The 16,853-nt window shown below is 31.4% G+C and overlaps 1 protein-coding gene and 1 non-coding gene across 4 annotated transcripts in view; one reads left to right on the top strand and one right to left on the bottom strand.

Moving 5' to 3' along the window:
• Window positions 1-16,853, bottom strand: part of dysc (whirlin protein dyschronic) — a 346,867-nt gene that overhangs the window by 56,467 nt on the left and 273,547 nt on the right. The gene's annotated exons all lie outside the window — the stretch shown is intronic.
• On the top strand, window positions 10,883-10,975 carry TRNAY-GUA (transfer RNA tyrosine (anticodon GUA)). Its single transcript has 2 exons — window positions 10,883-10,919; window positions 10,940-10,975. It is a non-coding gene; the product is annotated as a tRNA-Tyr (tRNA).

A 16,853-nucleotide genomic window follows, 5' to 3' on the forward strand; every position in this document is an offset into this window, starting at 1 on the left:
AGTGATAGTTATTTAAATAATTTTCCACATATAATTATAATTTACATTCTCTTAAAGAAATGTTAAAAGTATTATGAAAAGGAAACCGAAACAAATGGCCTAAGTTGTAAAATAGTATTAAAATTTCTATTAGTATAGTAGATGTTTGTCATGACAATGTTCTTGCAAGTTGCTATTGAAATATAGTCTATCCAATAACACGGCTAATACACGCTATCAAAATATAGGGCGTCAGCACGCCGCAATGTTGCCGCATCAAACTGAAATTTTGGTTTACAATATATGCCGGTTTATAACTATTATTATCACTGACGTATTGAAGAATTTTGTAGACATTTGGCAATAGAGTCCATCACTACCAACAAAAATTTAACGGTTCGTATGTTGGTTCGGTTACATGTTCTAGTGCATCATAGAGCATTCTGTCTCTTTTCAACTAGGATAAAATGAAGAGGAAAAATCCACCGCGAATTTAAAATGAATCTTATGCATTTGGCAGTATATTCGCTGTCACCTATGGCGTGCATTGGTTGTTTTATTAGAAGAACTATTTTTATATATGAATTAAAGTATATGTCCTTTAGAAATACTTATATATAGATATAATAGTAGAGATAGTGTTAGTGTAATAAGAAGGTATTTTGACCTGAACAAGATGAACAAGATGTAAAATAAATAAATTTCAATTTAATGGTTATCTATGATGTTTTGATTGCTTATAAGAAAACTTTCTGTTATGTTTACTTAATCAGTATACGTTTTTCTTTACTAAATAACTTAAAATAATTTGAAATTTTCGCATTACAATAAATGTGTACTTTTTTACAAACATCACCTATAAATTGTTTATTACATGAAAATTGAAAGTTGTAATAATTCTTGCCAGAGAAATATTATTTTAGAAATATTTATTATTGCACTTTTAAAAAATAATTCAACATTTTGTTTATATTCAGATTAGTAGGAAATAATAGAAGTAATTATTTCAATTCAATTCGGCCTTCTCTAAATTACAGCTAAATATTTTTAAGATTTTTTTATAGCTCTACCTAATTAAACAGTTTTAATCTACCATTTAGAAAGAGTTTTATGATAGCCGTTACCGTGACGCCAATTTAAAAAAGGTATTCGTTTCAAAATTAACAATTCCATGTAATTTCAATTTTAACTTTTTATCAAATTTGTTCTATAGAAAAGTAAAACATTGACAACACAGTTTTGTTCCTGTTTTATATTTGTCTCTTGATTACTTTCTACAGTTCCGACGATTTTGTATGTATTTTGATCAGCAATATTTGTTGGTGAAAACACGAAGTGTCAAGTTGTTTAACAAATGTTAATCTAACCTAATCGTTAAATTCGATAGTTTTGACATTTTCCTACATAAAATAACAGTTTTCTATACACTGTTATTGAGCTATTCAGTGTATAATTATGGAACGCTCAAAAATACCTTTTTAACATTCATTGTTTTTGCAGTTTAATTTGAAAAACTCTGTTACCGCTGACCATCCAACAATTTTAGAAATATTGAAGGCTTTGGTTTCAACTATTTAAAATCGATGTTCAAAGTTTGATTTCAAGTCTGCAACAACATGAATGGAATGAAACAATGCTAGTAGTTATTGTTATGGATATAAAATCGTGCTGGACATATACTGGGATTATACAGGTGTAGTGTATTATGAACTACTAAAACTGAATGGGCATCCATTACATAATAACGCTGGACCACTTTGTTGCGAGAGTTCTAGAGAGAAGAATTGACTGTATCAGTATAGATGGGACAAGATCTTCCACACTAGGCGTACGTACCAATCATAGGTGTCTTCTGATCACCACTCGTTCAGATTAATGCAGCATGGTTCGGCCGGTACGCGGTTTCAAAATGATGAAGAAGTGCGAAAATGGATTCATGACACGGTACCGCCATGTAGCCTGACGCAGTCAAGGATAGGAAAATGGTTTTTCAATAAATACCTTTTTAAACAGAAGGCATGATCTATCATGAGGAAACTAACGTATTAGATGTACAAATCTGAATAATCCATCCTTTTTGAATAACAAAAGACGTTCATACAATTATGTGCAAGGCGTTCCATACAATGGCATCAAATATATAAATATATAGTCTATCCAATAAAACAACGCATTCATGTCACTAAGGGCATCAACGTTTTAGGGATTTTAACAACAGAGTCGACCAGTACCAACACAATTCGAATTTCATAAACTGATTCAGTTACATGTTCCAACGCATCAGATAGCATTCTGTTTCTTTTAACAAAGAGACTTTAACTAGTGAAATAAATAGGAAAAATATGCTACGAATTTTACGTTTTTACAAACTAAATTTTGCAGTATATTCAACATCATCTATGACGTATGTATTGGTTATATTGGAAGGAATATAATATTATAACAGCGACTATTTCCGGATAATCCCAACCGGTATTCGGTAAACTTGGATAGTTTCCGCCTGATTCTCCGACGTTGCAATCAAGAGGTAGAATCTAATGAGTAACAACAGTCATTTTGGACTTCACCGTGGTACTGGTAAGATATACTGTTTTTTAAGATTAAAAATTTTGTTGTTCATAGTTCATTTACTCTTATTCCGTTCGTATTTTGATTATGTTAGGCAGTAATGAATAAATTACCGATTTCTGAATATTGTCAAAAAGGCTATTATAACATTTTTAACCTGAACAGACATATGGGGACATTCCAAACGGGGGGCGTATTCATTTAATTTTTATTTTTATTTTGCGAATTTGATTCAATTCAATTGGGTATATAAATGGTAGATGTTCTTTGTCTGAGTATATCTTATCAAAATCACGGCTCGTTAGTCATTCTACAGCATTAAAACTGAAACAGAAACATTTAAGTTTGACTGGATTGAAGATATTCAAGGTTGGACGTTCCTATTTTTGTAAAAATGTATTCATAAGAATAGAAAGTTCATCATAAGAATATATCAAAGTGTGAGAGGTGAGAGTTATTAAAATCAGATAAAAATACAGTTGCAGCCACACTAGCTACTAAAATTCTAATGGATGCCATATTGGAATCCGAGCTAATTTAAGTAGTGTTAAATTGACTAAATTTATTGACTCGTAAGGATTTATATAATATTCAGCAAGAACACCAAGTGCATTCCACAATTTCGTTTTAAAATTAAATATGTTTATAAAAGGTTAAATAACTTAGATATAATATATAAACTTGGAATAACAGACAGTAAACTTAAAAAATTTTGAACTTGAGTTTCAAGTGGCATTTTAGGTTAATTTGTTAATTTGAGAATATATATTATACTCTTCAAGATGAACAATATACCAAAAAATTTATACTAGAGTCTCAACAGAAATAAAATGTCACACATGTTATAAGGTTTATCTGTGAATTCAAGATAATTTATTATATTTATAATATATCCCTCAGATGTACGTATCATTTTTCAACAATAGGCAACGCCGTAAATTCAAATCATTTTGCGCTTGCCGGGATTCTCCAAAACTAGGCTTTTTCTTAATATTTTGCTAGCGAATATTCGAAATAAAAATGTAATACATCGAGAATAAAACAATACTTTATCTAACACTGAAGTTATTGAGCAACCTGTTTCTTTAGTTTAGAGATTTCATGTAATTTCGTATAATAGCCTGAAAAAATTAATTAATAAAATAAATATTTACCGTATTTCTTCTGTTCTTTTTACGATAACGTATACTAGCCCGGTTTCGTTGACATATAAAAGTAACTTCTCGGAAATGAATCTTCTACTAGTTGCCAAACAGATTTTAATTATTTCTAATAACTAACCGAGCAAGAACTGGAAGCAATAAACACACCGTTATTTTTGAATATATAATTCCTTCTGGTAATATTGATACAAATAAAAACAGGAGATTAAAAATGCCGACCAACAAAAAAAAAGAGCCTAATACTGTACAGATTAGACATGTTGCTTTAGAACCTATCACGTGTGTGTCAGTTCCCCAGTTAACCAGCAGGACTTGAATGTTCGACGAACTAAACCGAAAAAAATGCCGGCGAAACCATCAGTTAAAAGCAGCTGTACCAAATACGAAGCGACCGGTCGTATAATTTAAGATTCATTCTTAAAAGGTAATTAAAAAAATCGTAGGTTCCCACATTCATTTCGTGTGAGGCGGCTAGGTGTAATAGTGACATTTCCTGTGCTTTTCGTTCAGATGAACCTAACGGGCCCGGGTTCGTTATTACTAGCGTTGGGAACTTTCAACTGAAATTCCCTATCGACTATTTTGTAATTGACTACTTCTTAGTATCGATTCTTTCAGTCGCTATTTTAAGTTTGACTGACTTTACTACATTTTATTAGTGACTCTGTCAGTCAACTACTTTCAGTACCTATTTTTGGTCCGACTGATTTTATTACTATTTACTATCGACTGTTTCAGTCGTCTATTCTTAATATTTTGGCTCTGTCCATATATATAGTCTATGAGTTGTTTGGCAGTTAGCTTGTAAATAACAATATATTGTATATTAATATAGCAGTATTTCGGAACGCTATTTCTCAAGATTATTAATGATATAGGGCAAACAGATTATGGCATAATATGATTAAGGCAACAGTAGGTTTTTTTTTGACTGACCTTTTCGTATCAATCTTATTCTCTCGAGTTTTGTTCAAGTCTTTTGAATACCAAAACTTTTTTCCTAAAATCTTGAAAACTAAATTTAGATTCGAAAAGTTTCAAAAACTGCATGGATTCGAAGCCATTTGAAGAAGTTCTTACAATAGCAGTTAAATTTCCTGAAAAATATTAACCGTAAAGAGCTGATAAACTATATTCAATATTCATACATTTTCTGATAGGAATACTCTTCTTTAATAATCAATTTATTTTCCTAGCTATTAAAAAATATAAGGAAATAAGGATGGTCGCGGCACTTTTTCATTAAGATTTATTTTAAGAGCAAGCAAGACAGCAATCTTTTTACAATCTATCTTTATTGTTTTATAACTGTTCAGTAGAGCGATGCGTTCCGCGAAACGTTCTCTAGTATTGAGAATATTTTGAAAGAGAATCGATTAAAATAATCGATCTCGATCTAAAATAATCAGTATTTGGTTTTACAAATAATGCTGAGGTGATACAAGAGATTATCACAAAAGAGATATCTTTCATTTTAACTCCAAAAAAAATACAAATACAGTACTACAACTCGAAATTCAAGACACAAATACTGACGAAGAATGTATTAGATCTGAAGACAACTTGATAAAAAACTTTCTAGAATGAAAGAAATAATTACACCGGTACTACAACTTTACATATTAACTAGTATTTGGAAATGCCACTTATTGGGGGTTTAGAAAACCCATTAGATTTTAGGCCAAGTCATAAAATGATATTACTTGAATTATATCAGTTACATTAAAAATATTCTCCGAGACCCGCAACATCTATAGCACCGGAATGAGATTTTTCAAAATCTGGACAAATTATTAACAATGGAAGAAATCGCATCACAGGAGAAAAGCTAAGTATATTATATTTTTGAATAGTGATTAAAAATATTTCCGTTCATTAATTAATGAAACATTTATTTTATTTAAAGAGGCTCTGGTAGTTATTGCGCGATCATTTTTAGTTATGTCATAGTTTAGTTTTTTTCAATGATTAGGTAAATGTTTAATTTTTATTTAGTATTTATGGTTATTGTACATCTTGAGTTTTTAGGTTTTGTTTATGTTCCATTGTATTATCTATATTTATAGTATGTTATTTAAAAATAGCAAAACACATATTCGAATATAAAAGACTCTACTTCCTTTAAAATGAAATTATTATATGCATGGTAATAGTATTCAGTAATTTTTTCCTTTTATTTTTTAAAGTCCGTACGTGAAGGAATATATACATCTCCGCCTCGCTTATACTACCGTTGGAAAAAATAAGCACATTTAGAATATACTGCTCCGAATAATTATCTCCGTCAATTCTTCTCTCACAATTTATACAGGAAATAAATCGTATATCTTCGTCTGACATCACGAATGCAATAAAACATCCGAACCGTGCATTTGACTGAAAATAGTAATTACTATCACTAGTTTTTTGACTACTGACTGTTTCGATTGTTTTGCGACGATCGACTGTTTCGACTATTTTCAGTCGATAGTTCCCAACCCTAGTTATTAAGGTTTGGTAAAATCGATCCGCCAACTTCGATAAGATCTCTCGTTTAGTAAGTTTATATCACACGGTATTCTTTAGCTCCTTTTATGGCCTGTTATTTAAGACGTTGTACGTGAATAAATGAATAAATAAAAGTGATATTGTACTCTTTTCTATTTTCATATTGTAGGTGAAAGAGCTTGTTGATGTATAGTATACATGTTTCGATTTTGATGTTGTCGAAAAGGTTGTTAAATTTAATTGTTTTTACGTCGAATATTGTAATTACGAGAAAATGATAGAGCAATTAATGGAACTTTATATTAAATTACATATATCAAATAATTATCATTTTCTTTTTTTATTTGATTTTAATTTATGGGTCCTCCTTTTTACCAACTGTGGTTTATTTATCTTGACATATTTCTAAATATTTATTTTTTGCGTTTTCGTAAATAATGATATTTAAACATTCTCTTTATTTTCCTTATTGCTGTAATTTTATTGCGCGTGTACAAATTATACTATTAGGCAATGTAAAGTGTCTAGTTAGCGTTTAACAAACAATAAGATTTTATTTACAAATCTAATTATATTATTGTTTTGATTAATTACAGCTTATATTAGATATACTTAGTGAAATATTAATTTGTAAACTGAATTTATTGCTATTGTACAGTTTTACTTGCATCAGTATACAAGAAGTGCGAGTTTAGGATAAATACATCAATATGACATTCAATATTTTTTATTCGAAAGCACTTTTGTAGTGGTCCCATTGGAATCAAGTCAGGATCGAATAGAGAGAAATCGGGAGAAACCCTCAAATTTCAAAGGTATGCACAAAGTTTTCATATGTTTTTTTATCTAAAATAATCAGATATTTGTATATATTGTTATTGTGGGGTTGATGTGATGAAAGACACAACTCCTTAACGATTAGGAGTTAGAATATTAGGGGAGGTGCAGACAACTAATTGTATAGTTTGAAGTCAATTAGGTAAGGTAATGAAGAAATCAGTTACCAGACCGCTATACCCTTCAGGGGTTTTTGAGGAGTGTTTAGTAAGGGTTTGCTTACCAAAGTCGTTCAGTGTAAAAGTTGTTCAGTTTGCTTATTAAACATTAACCATATCAAGTGAAGTGGTGGAAGGAAGGAATGGAAGGAAGGTGGAAGTGGAAGTTACTGTGAAGATGCTTTGTCAAATCACTAGGCTAGGTAGCGGACCTCAGGACCTGAAGCGTTCCTATTTCTCAATCATTGTTTCTTTATTCATATTTTTTCCTCATACGGGCTGCACCTTAATTGGTTTATCCAATGTAATACTTAATAAAATAACGGCGCAATTTAATGAGTAAATATCTAACACTAAAAAGAGAAAAATAAAATTAAAAAAAATTGAACCGACTTCAAAAAATAAATAAGGAACTCACTAAAAAATAAAAAACATAAAATATAATGATGATCAGTTTAAAGTCGGCGTCGGGCCCAAACAATACAAAAATAATAATAAAATTTTGTTTCATATACATAAAATTAAAATAGGAACAAAATAAATCTAATTTTTTCCTCGCATCGATTTTGCTGGTAATAGTGATACGAATGTGAAGTAGAAATGACATTTGCTCATGATACAAATTTCTCAAAATAAAATTCTTCTGACCACAAAAACCCTATGAAATAGTTCAGGAACAAAAATCAATTGAGATCGCAGAAAGTGCTTTCATTCTTATGCGACACTTCTACCCCTTTTTCATATGAAATTTTTAATAGGTTATTTTACATTGCCTTGACACATAGATGGCGCTACTAGAATTAAATTCTCATGTTTTTTAGTTAGCCCTAACCCTCAGAAGGTGCTTATATAAATTTGACAGCAGTCGGATCATTAGTTTGTGAGTTATAGCATTTCGAGTGAAGCAACTTAATTATTGTGAAAAAAAATGGATAAAAGGAATTTCGTGTGGTGAGAAAATATTGCTTTTTAAAGGGAAAAAATACAGTTGAAGCAAAAATTTGGCTTGATGCCGAGTTTCCAGACACTGCCCCAGTAAAATCAACCATCAAGGATTGGTATGCTAAGTTTAAATGTGGTGAGATGATCACTGAAGACGGTAAACGCAGTGGGCGCCCAAAATAGGTTGTTACCGACGAAAACATTTAAAAAATCCACAAAATGAATTTCAATGACCGTAAATTGAAATTGAATGAAATAGCGGACACTCTAAAGACATCAACTAAACGTGTACGTCATATTATTCACGAATATTTGTGTATGAGAAAGCTCTGTGAAAGGTGGGTGCCACGCGAGTTCATTTTTGACCAAAAACAACGAGTTGATGATTTGGAGCAGTGTCTGAAGATGATAAAGTGTAATAAATCCATGTTTTTGCATCGATATGTGACAATAGATGAAACATGGCTCCATCATTTCACTCCGAAATCCGATCGAGAGTCATCCGAGGGGACTGCACACGATGAACCCGCTCCAAAGCATAGGAAAACGCAACAGTCGGCTGGCAAGTTTATGGTGTCTGTATTTTGGGATGCGCATGGAATAATTTTCATTGACTACCTTGAAAAAGGAAGGACCATCACCAGCGACTATTACATAGCGTTAGTGGACGGTTTGAAGGACGAAAAACGGCTGCATTTGAAGAAAAAGAAAGTGCTGTTTCAGCAAGACAATGCACCGTATCAAAAATCCATGAATTGGGCTTCGAATTGCTTCCTCATCCACCGCATTCTCCAGATCTGATCCCCAGCGACTATGTCCTGTTTCAGATCTCAAAAGAATGCTCGCTGGGAAGAAATTTTCGTCGAATGAAGAGGTAATCGGCGAGGAGGCCTATTTTGAAGCAAAGGATAAATCGTACTACAAAAAGTGTATCGAAAAGTTGGAGGGTCGCTATGATAACTGTATCAATCTTGAGGCGAATACTATAGCACACTTCTTTTTTTCGGCGATAATAAGAAAGATAAAGCGGTAAGAAATGTTCGTTCTCTAATGATCCTATATCATTTGTGCAATTGAACCTACATGTGAAATTTTTTGCTAAAGTTTTTAGAGCGTGCGTGTCTAGATACGTTTTCAATTTCCAAAAGTTTGCTTCTAGATATCTCTGGATTGTATTCATATTTATAGAGAGTTTATTACGTCTGAGAATACATTACAAATTAAATTTAATTTAAGGTAATAAAAATATACTTATTTTTAAATACAAAACCTGAATATTTTATCAATTCTTTTTTTATTAACAAAGTGTACAACTTAAATTTGCTTATGAATGAACTTATTTAATCTACGACTGACAATTTAAATCCAGTACAACAAAATCCTTGTTGAAATATCTATCGAACGAGACATGTGTTGAAAATGGAGAAAGAGACGGCAGTGAAGTCATTGAATAAATACGTGATACAAAGTTTGATTTCTGAATAATTCAGTTGCTTGGCATATTTCTAAATCTTGATTTTTTGTATTTTCGTAAGTAATTACATTTAAACACGCTCTTTATTTTCCTTATTGCTGTACTCTAATTGTACGTGGGTTAATTGTAATACTCGTATTAGCTAATGTACAGTTCCTGGTTAAAGTTTAACAATCAAGATTTAATTTACAAATCCGATTATATAAAATTGTTTTAACAGTGTGAATAATATTGGCCTCTTTTTAGTGTATTTTTCAAAAAATGTTGTTATAATGGATGGGTAGTTCTGAATTTTTGCTAGAAAATTATTTCCGCCGCAATTTTTTTAATTAATTTTCAGCTGTTAATCACAATATATTCTAGGTATTAAATGTATCCAATGGATTAGTAAAATCGAGATAGTTAAGTCATATAAGTAAAGTTTCCAAATATGTCTATATTAATTTTGTAATGCGGCGAAAGGACAAAAACCTTTATATCACCTGACGGATGCCCAATTCCTCAAGCAGAATCAGCTAAATACCTAGGAATACATCTTGATGGTAGGTTAAAGGCATAAAGCAGAGCAGATTAGACTTAATGTCAAGCAACTGCACTGGTTAGTCGGAGGATACTCTCAACTTGACCTAACACAAAGAGATTGGTTTGTCAGTCAATGACAAAGCCAATTTTGACCTATGGAATGCACCTATGGGGTTGCACTAAAACATCAAAACAACTAGTAATCTAAGGCACCTAAAACAAAGTTCTACGATTAATGACCATTACCTATCGCTACGTAACCAACGAAGAACTGCAAGATGACCAAGTAATCAAAAGGATACACGAACTGATCCAAGATTTAGCCTTAAAACATGATATAAGTTTGCAAAATCACACCAACGTGGAAGCAATACAGCTACTAGACAACACACAGGAAATCAGAAAATTGAAGCGAACCAAACCACATGAACTTGTTCAGTGTATAAGTGTATTCTTAATTATAGCTTAAGTAGGTTAATTTTATTTTAATTTCGGAAATAGATACGGGTGTATTAATCATGTCTTCGCCTTGCTTGTGTATTAAGGCAAATACAACAGAACAGTAGTAATAAATTAATTTGTAAATTAAGATTATACTAAGCATATCTAATGTAAGATTTAATTAATAAAAAAAATATATAAGTAAAACTGTAGATAATGGCATAAAATAAAATTCAAAATTGAAAAATAAGGAATAATCAAGAAGTAGATCATATATCTTTATTACCAATATTATCTCAAAATTATAACAGCCTTCGATAGCTCAGTTGGTAGAGCGGTGGACTGTAGCGGTTGTAGACATCATTGATATCCATAGGTCGCTGGTTCAAATCCGGCTCGAAGGAAACTTTTTTTCTTGTTGTTTGTATATTTACTTCGGAAAAATTTTCAACCATCAATTATTTGGAATTATTGTGTGTATTTAAGAATTTTGGGTTATAAAATATTCACTCTATCTTTCTCTATAATAATTCAGCATTTAAAATTCTATTGACAACTCTATGAAATTTTATTTTTAATTTAGGGTACCACAAAATGTTTTCATAAATTAACAAATTTGATTGAATACACCACAAAATTAATTAAACCATATATTTAGATCTAATCTTATAATTTTGTAATTTCTTTACTATCCTACTGGTGTCATCTGGTTTTTTGGGTCTGAGAACTGTTGCATAATATTATGATCTTATTCAGTGGAACAACTTTATTATGAATCTTTGTTATGTTTCTTAAGGTTAATATAGACATATGTTATACTTTCTTGTTAAATTGTTTTTTTTGGATAATTCTGCAGTTTTTACAAATTCTCTAGACCATGAATAATTAAAATGTATATAGTTTTTAAATATTTTTTCATCATTTGTGCCATGAAATAATGATTTGAAGATCATGAGAGAACTTGAGAATATAAGAGAATAATATTGAAGCAGTTATTCAATCAAAGGATAGGTAGGGCTAGTAGTATGCATGTTGGGAACGGAGAAGAAAGCAAATGAGTTTTGTTAATACGCATTCATTTCAAGAAGCTTGTATCAAGATAAATTCGACGACACCGAAATGGAGTGAGTTATTGACAGTAGTAGTTATTTACAGGAATAAGCATGGTGCTTCGGATTGTGAATGAGAGATACTGTGAGGTTAGTTACTATCATTTGCATGACCATTTCCTAAAATTTCTGTATATAGTTGATATTAACAATTTTGGAAGAGAGTTATGGAAATTTCGTACAGTTCCTTGAGTAGGATCGAAGCGTAATTAGGTAGTTTGCAAGAAAAGTAAAGACATTTTTCTTTGTATACATTTTTTGGTTATATCAATTTGACTTTGATTTTAATTTTGTCATAATAAGAAATTAACTGTGACTTGATTTTACGGATTTTATTTATAATTTATTATTTATTGTAGTTATCTAGAAAATAACATAGCACAAACTGCAGAAAAACCTACAATGAAAGGTCAATAATATTTGCCCTAACTTCATTATGTATTCATTTAAAGTATAACGTACGAAACGTTTATCTAGATATAAGTGTTTGAAAAGAATACAAATCGCATTCAAAAAACTAATGATTAATAGTTAAAATATTATAAAAAATAACATAAATGTGGTAAAGAAAGACGAAAGGCAATTTTATCAGATGAAGCGGGGCATTTATAAACATAAAATTTGTTTTTGATATAGAAATGTAAAAATAAATTGGTCTTTCTTGAGTACAATATCCAAGATATTATAACAACATTTGGGAATTTATATACTTATTTATATTTTTATATTTATAAATATAATTAAAAAATATAAATATGGTTGTGAGGGAAGTCACAGTTATCTAGAGTTTATAGATGGCACAATATACAGAATGCACATAAATAGTACTAATGGCTTCCTTTAACTGGAGTTAGCCCATAAATAGATATGAAATAGAGTAAAATATATTACTAGCAAAACATTTTGTGCCAATTAACCAACTTTAGAATAATCCTTGGAGATTTCTGGATCTTCACAACTTGGCGAAAGAGAGATTTTATTTTCTGTAAACAATCACAAACTATACCTTATTACGCCTTATTTTTATTATCATTAGAAAACGCTGTGTATCTGATCATGAGAAAATGTATACAAATGGAAATTATATGTGTAACGTCCTGAAGAGTGAAAAACGTTAGAATTTTTGTTAAGAAGAAAACAATATATTTGCAATATAGTAATACATTTCAAATTTTCTACATTTTTAATATATTGAAATTTAGTTAATTTTGTGTTTAGTTTATATTGTTTAGTCTGTAAAATGTATATCTTCCAGTAATAATAAAGAATAATCATTTCCTATCTCACTATATATTTTCAGTACATCATTCAGTAAATATCCTGTTTCATACATAGATTACACCACTGTGTACATATTGGTACGATTTCTCAGTAGTACTAATCTTCAAAGATACCCAAACTATTAAAACATCATGTCATTCTATTACAGTTTATGAGTTACTGAATACTTTCAATGGGTAAAAATAATTTCATGAATGTTGGGAATCTAAACGGCAGCAAAAATTACTTGGGAAACTGTGAAATTAAGTAGCACAAAACATGTTTTCAAGATAATTGATAATTAAAAGATTTGTGCTTGAGGTTTGGATCGGAAAAATATTTTTGAAGCGCAAACAGTGGGCTCCTAAACATTGTGGAGCTTCTTCACCAGGTAATTCAGTTATTTACTCTGGTCGTCCTAAATTGGTAAATGAAGAAGTTATTGCTGAAAGTCATGCCCATTTTCAGAGAAAAGATAAATCATTCTTCGGGAATTTAACTGTTGAAGAGTTGGTATTTATATAATAAAGTCGAATTTCGAAGGAAAATATTTTTGTTTTCAGTTAGAACCAGGGCAATTTTGATGTTCTCATCAAAATTGAGTTTTTTTTTGCTGTAGTATTTGTTACTTGGTTGGTTGGTATGGTATGGTTGGTATGGTTGGATTGAAAGATTTAGATGCAAAGATGAAAACGATGAAAAAAAAAATTCGTACAACTTTTAGCATATTCCAACTCAATGCTCTAGAATTTACAATATATAGAACTTCTGTAAATTTGATTTCTCAAATGGGACTTGTCCCGGAAATTGATAACAACCTCAATCCTAAAAAGGCTCTTGGAATTGTGGAATCTGCCATGAAAAACAATTATCATATTGTTATATATATTCCGTTATACATCTTCAACCTGTTTAAGACTAAAGCATGTTATGGAATGTTTTACGGTTGTTCAAATAATTAGTCTTAAAAAATCCAACAAACTGGCAGAACAAGTCTGATCTTATTCGTCAGGCCTATATCGCTACTACCTGAGATATACATTTTTGAGAAACTGCTATTAAAACGTATTTGTATTTGTAAACGGTTAAACAATTGTTAGGCATTTGAAGAAAATAAATATTCCCCTAATAATAAAGGGACATTTTCAAGATAAAAACTATTTCGGCTGGAGTTCGCCAGGTTAGTGGCTTGAGATACCCAACAACAAAAGAAATAGCAGTTGGAACATTTGCCGACGGTACAGTTATCATGGTAAAAGATATATGTTTGCCTAAGGCTGCAGAAGAAATACAAGTGGTTTACTGCTACCAAGATCTATAAATCGACTAGGGACTGGAAAATACAGCTTAATAGTTACAAATCTGTATGCTAATATTAATTTTGCGTTCTGGCGAAATAATAAAACCTAATTATATCACTTGACGGATGCCCGATTCATCAAGCAGAATCAGTCAAATACCTCGGCACCCATCGCGACGGTAGATTAAATTGGATATATCATATTAAATTATTATCATCATTTGACTTAAAACCATATATATTGGCTTATCAGTCAATCATAAAGCCAATTTGAACCTACGGGGTGCAAATATGGGGCTGCACTAAAACGTCAAACCAATTAGTATTCCAACGCTACGCTACGTAACCAACGAAAAGCTGTACGATAACCTCAAAATCAAAAGGGTTTACGAAGTTATCGAACATTTTACCTTAAAACATGAAATAAGGTTATATGAAATACAACAACGTGGAAGCAATAAAGCAACACTGGATAACACGTAGGACATCAGAATATTGAAGCCAAATAAACCATACGAACTTGAATAGTATATAATCGTTACTCTTAACTTTAGCTTATATAGTTTTATTTTAATTTCAGTAATAGATCGAAATATAATAGATGTATTAATTTCGTACTCATCTTACTGGTGTACTGATGAAAGTACAGCACAATAGTAGTAATATACTAATTTTTTGTAAAATTGTACATTGGTTGAACCTACCTAAATCACCAAGTAAGCTAACTATTGTTAAGAAACGATACCGGATTAGCCCTTAAGCAATTGGTTATGGCATCACATCTTTGGGGCACCAGAAGCAGCACTTAGGCTTTTATTAATGTATGCGTAATAATTTATCTGGATGTATTACATACGTATTTTTTTACTACTAGTAAACCGCTACTAGTTTATGTATGGATAGCCCCCATACATGCGTAGATAGCGTGGGGTATCAAATATTCTTAATCTGGCATAGAGAAGAAACCAGAATTGATTGCTTGAGATGTTCAACAGTTCAACCTCAGAACAGGAAATAGTCGCTGGGGGCCAGATCTGGAAAATACGGTGGATGAGGAAGCAATTCGAAGCCCAATTCATGGATTTTTGCCATTGTTTTTACTGACTTGTGACACGGTACATTGTCTTGCACACACTTTTTCTGTTACAGCACTTTCTTTTTCTTCAAATGCGGCTGTTTTTCGGGATTTCGTCCTTAAAACGCTCCAATAATGCTATGTAATAGTCGCTGTTGATGGTCCTTCCTTTTTCAAGGTAGTCAATGAAAATTATTCTATGCGCTTCCCAAAATAGAGACGTCATAATCTTGCCAGTCATAATCTGACTGTTGCGTTTTTCCACGCTTTTGAGCGGGTTCATCGTGTGCAGTCCATTCGGATGACTGTCGATTCGATGTTCGAAAAGTCAGCACGCGCGGTACCAACTTTGCACAGAGCTTTATCATACCCAAATATTCGTGATTGATATGATATACACGTTCTATTGATATCTTTAGAGTGTTTGTTATTTCATTCAATTTCAATTTACGGTCATTCAAAATCATGTTGTTAATTTTTTAAATGTTTTGGTCAGCAACAACCTTTTTTGGGTGTCCACCGCGTTCACCGTCTTCGGTGCTCATTTCACCACGTTTAAACTTAGCATACCAATCCTTGATAGTTGATTGTCCTGGGATTGTGTCCGGAAACTCGGCATCAAGCCAAGTTTTTGCTTCAACTGTATATTTTCCCTTCAAAAAGTCATATTTTATCCACACGTGAAATTCCTTCTTATCCATTCTTTTCACGAGAACAAAAGTAGCTTCATTCAAAATGCTATAATTCACAAAATAATGATCCGAAAGCTGTCAAATTTATACACGCATCTTTTGATGGTTAGGGCAAACTAAAAAACAGATCGATTTAATTCTAGTAGTGCCATGGACAGGGACTTTTGACCTGTTATTTCACAACAGTAATGCTATATCGGACATTTGTTTGGCGACTTGGCAAAAATTAAAAAAGGTTTGGTGAGAAACTTTTAGTTATTCATCATATAGACCGATTACCCTTTGTTCTTTTAACAGTGCGAAGCCAGTCGCAAAAAGGACTTTTTGAAAGGAAAATCATTTTGTTCATTTTTTTTTGCCTAGAAATTACCATAACACATCACAAAAGTTACATATCTCATCGATTAGTATTTGAAATATATCTGAATATTGAATTCGAAACTGAAATTCGATATGAAAAACATGAAGAAGCCGAATTTACTTTTTTCACAACCCATATCAGTAGCTTATCAAATAATGTGTTTACATAAGGATTTGAATTAAGAACGTTGTATCGTTATATATAATTGATATATTAACTTCCTGAAGGTCTTGCTTTAACTATGCCTTCAAAGAAAGGAATAATCAAGATTGATGTAAAAAAATTACGGTATATTTTTGCAATATTTTCCAAACCACTTTTGCATTTTTATGTTGTGTGCTCGCTAATAATCGTCATACCTCAACGGTTTAATATATCGTACAAAAACGCATAAATCCTTACTTTCACGGAGCACGGATTAAATATGATAATTAAAATGCGAAATTTATTATTGCTCACTACAGGGGAACCCGAGACATTAGATA

Source organism: Rhynchophorus ferrugineus, unplaced genomic scaffold (genome assembly GCF_030347505.1).
Source record: "Rhynchophorus ferrugineus isolate W39M unplaced genomic scaffold, kcgeb_rfMv2 rfM3, whole genome shotgun sequence".
In the NCBI taxonomy this organism is placed as follows: domain Eukaryota; kingdom Metazoa; phylum Arthropoda; class Insecta; order Coleoptera; family Curculionidae; genus Rhynchophorus; species Rhynchophorus ferrugineus.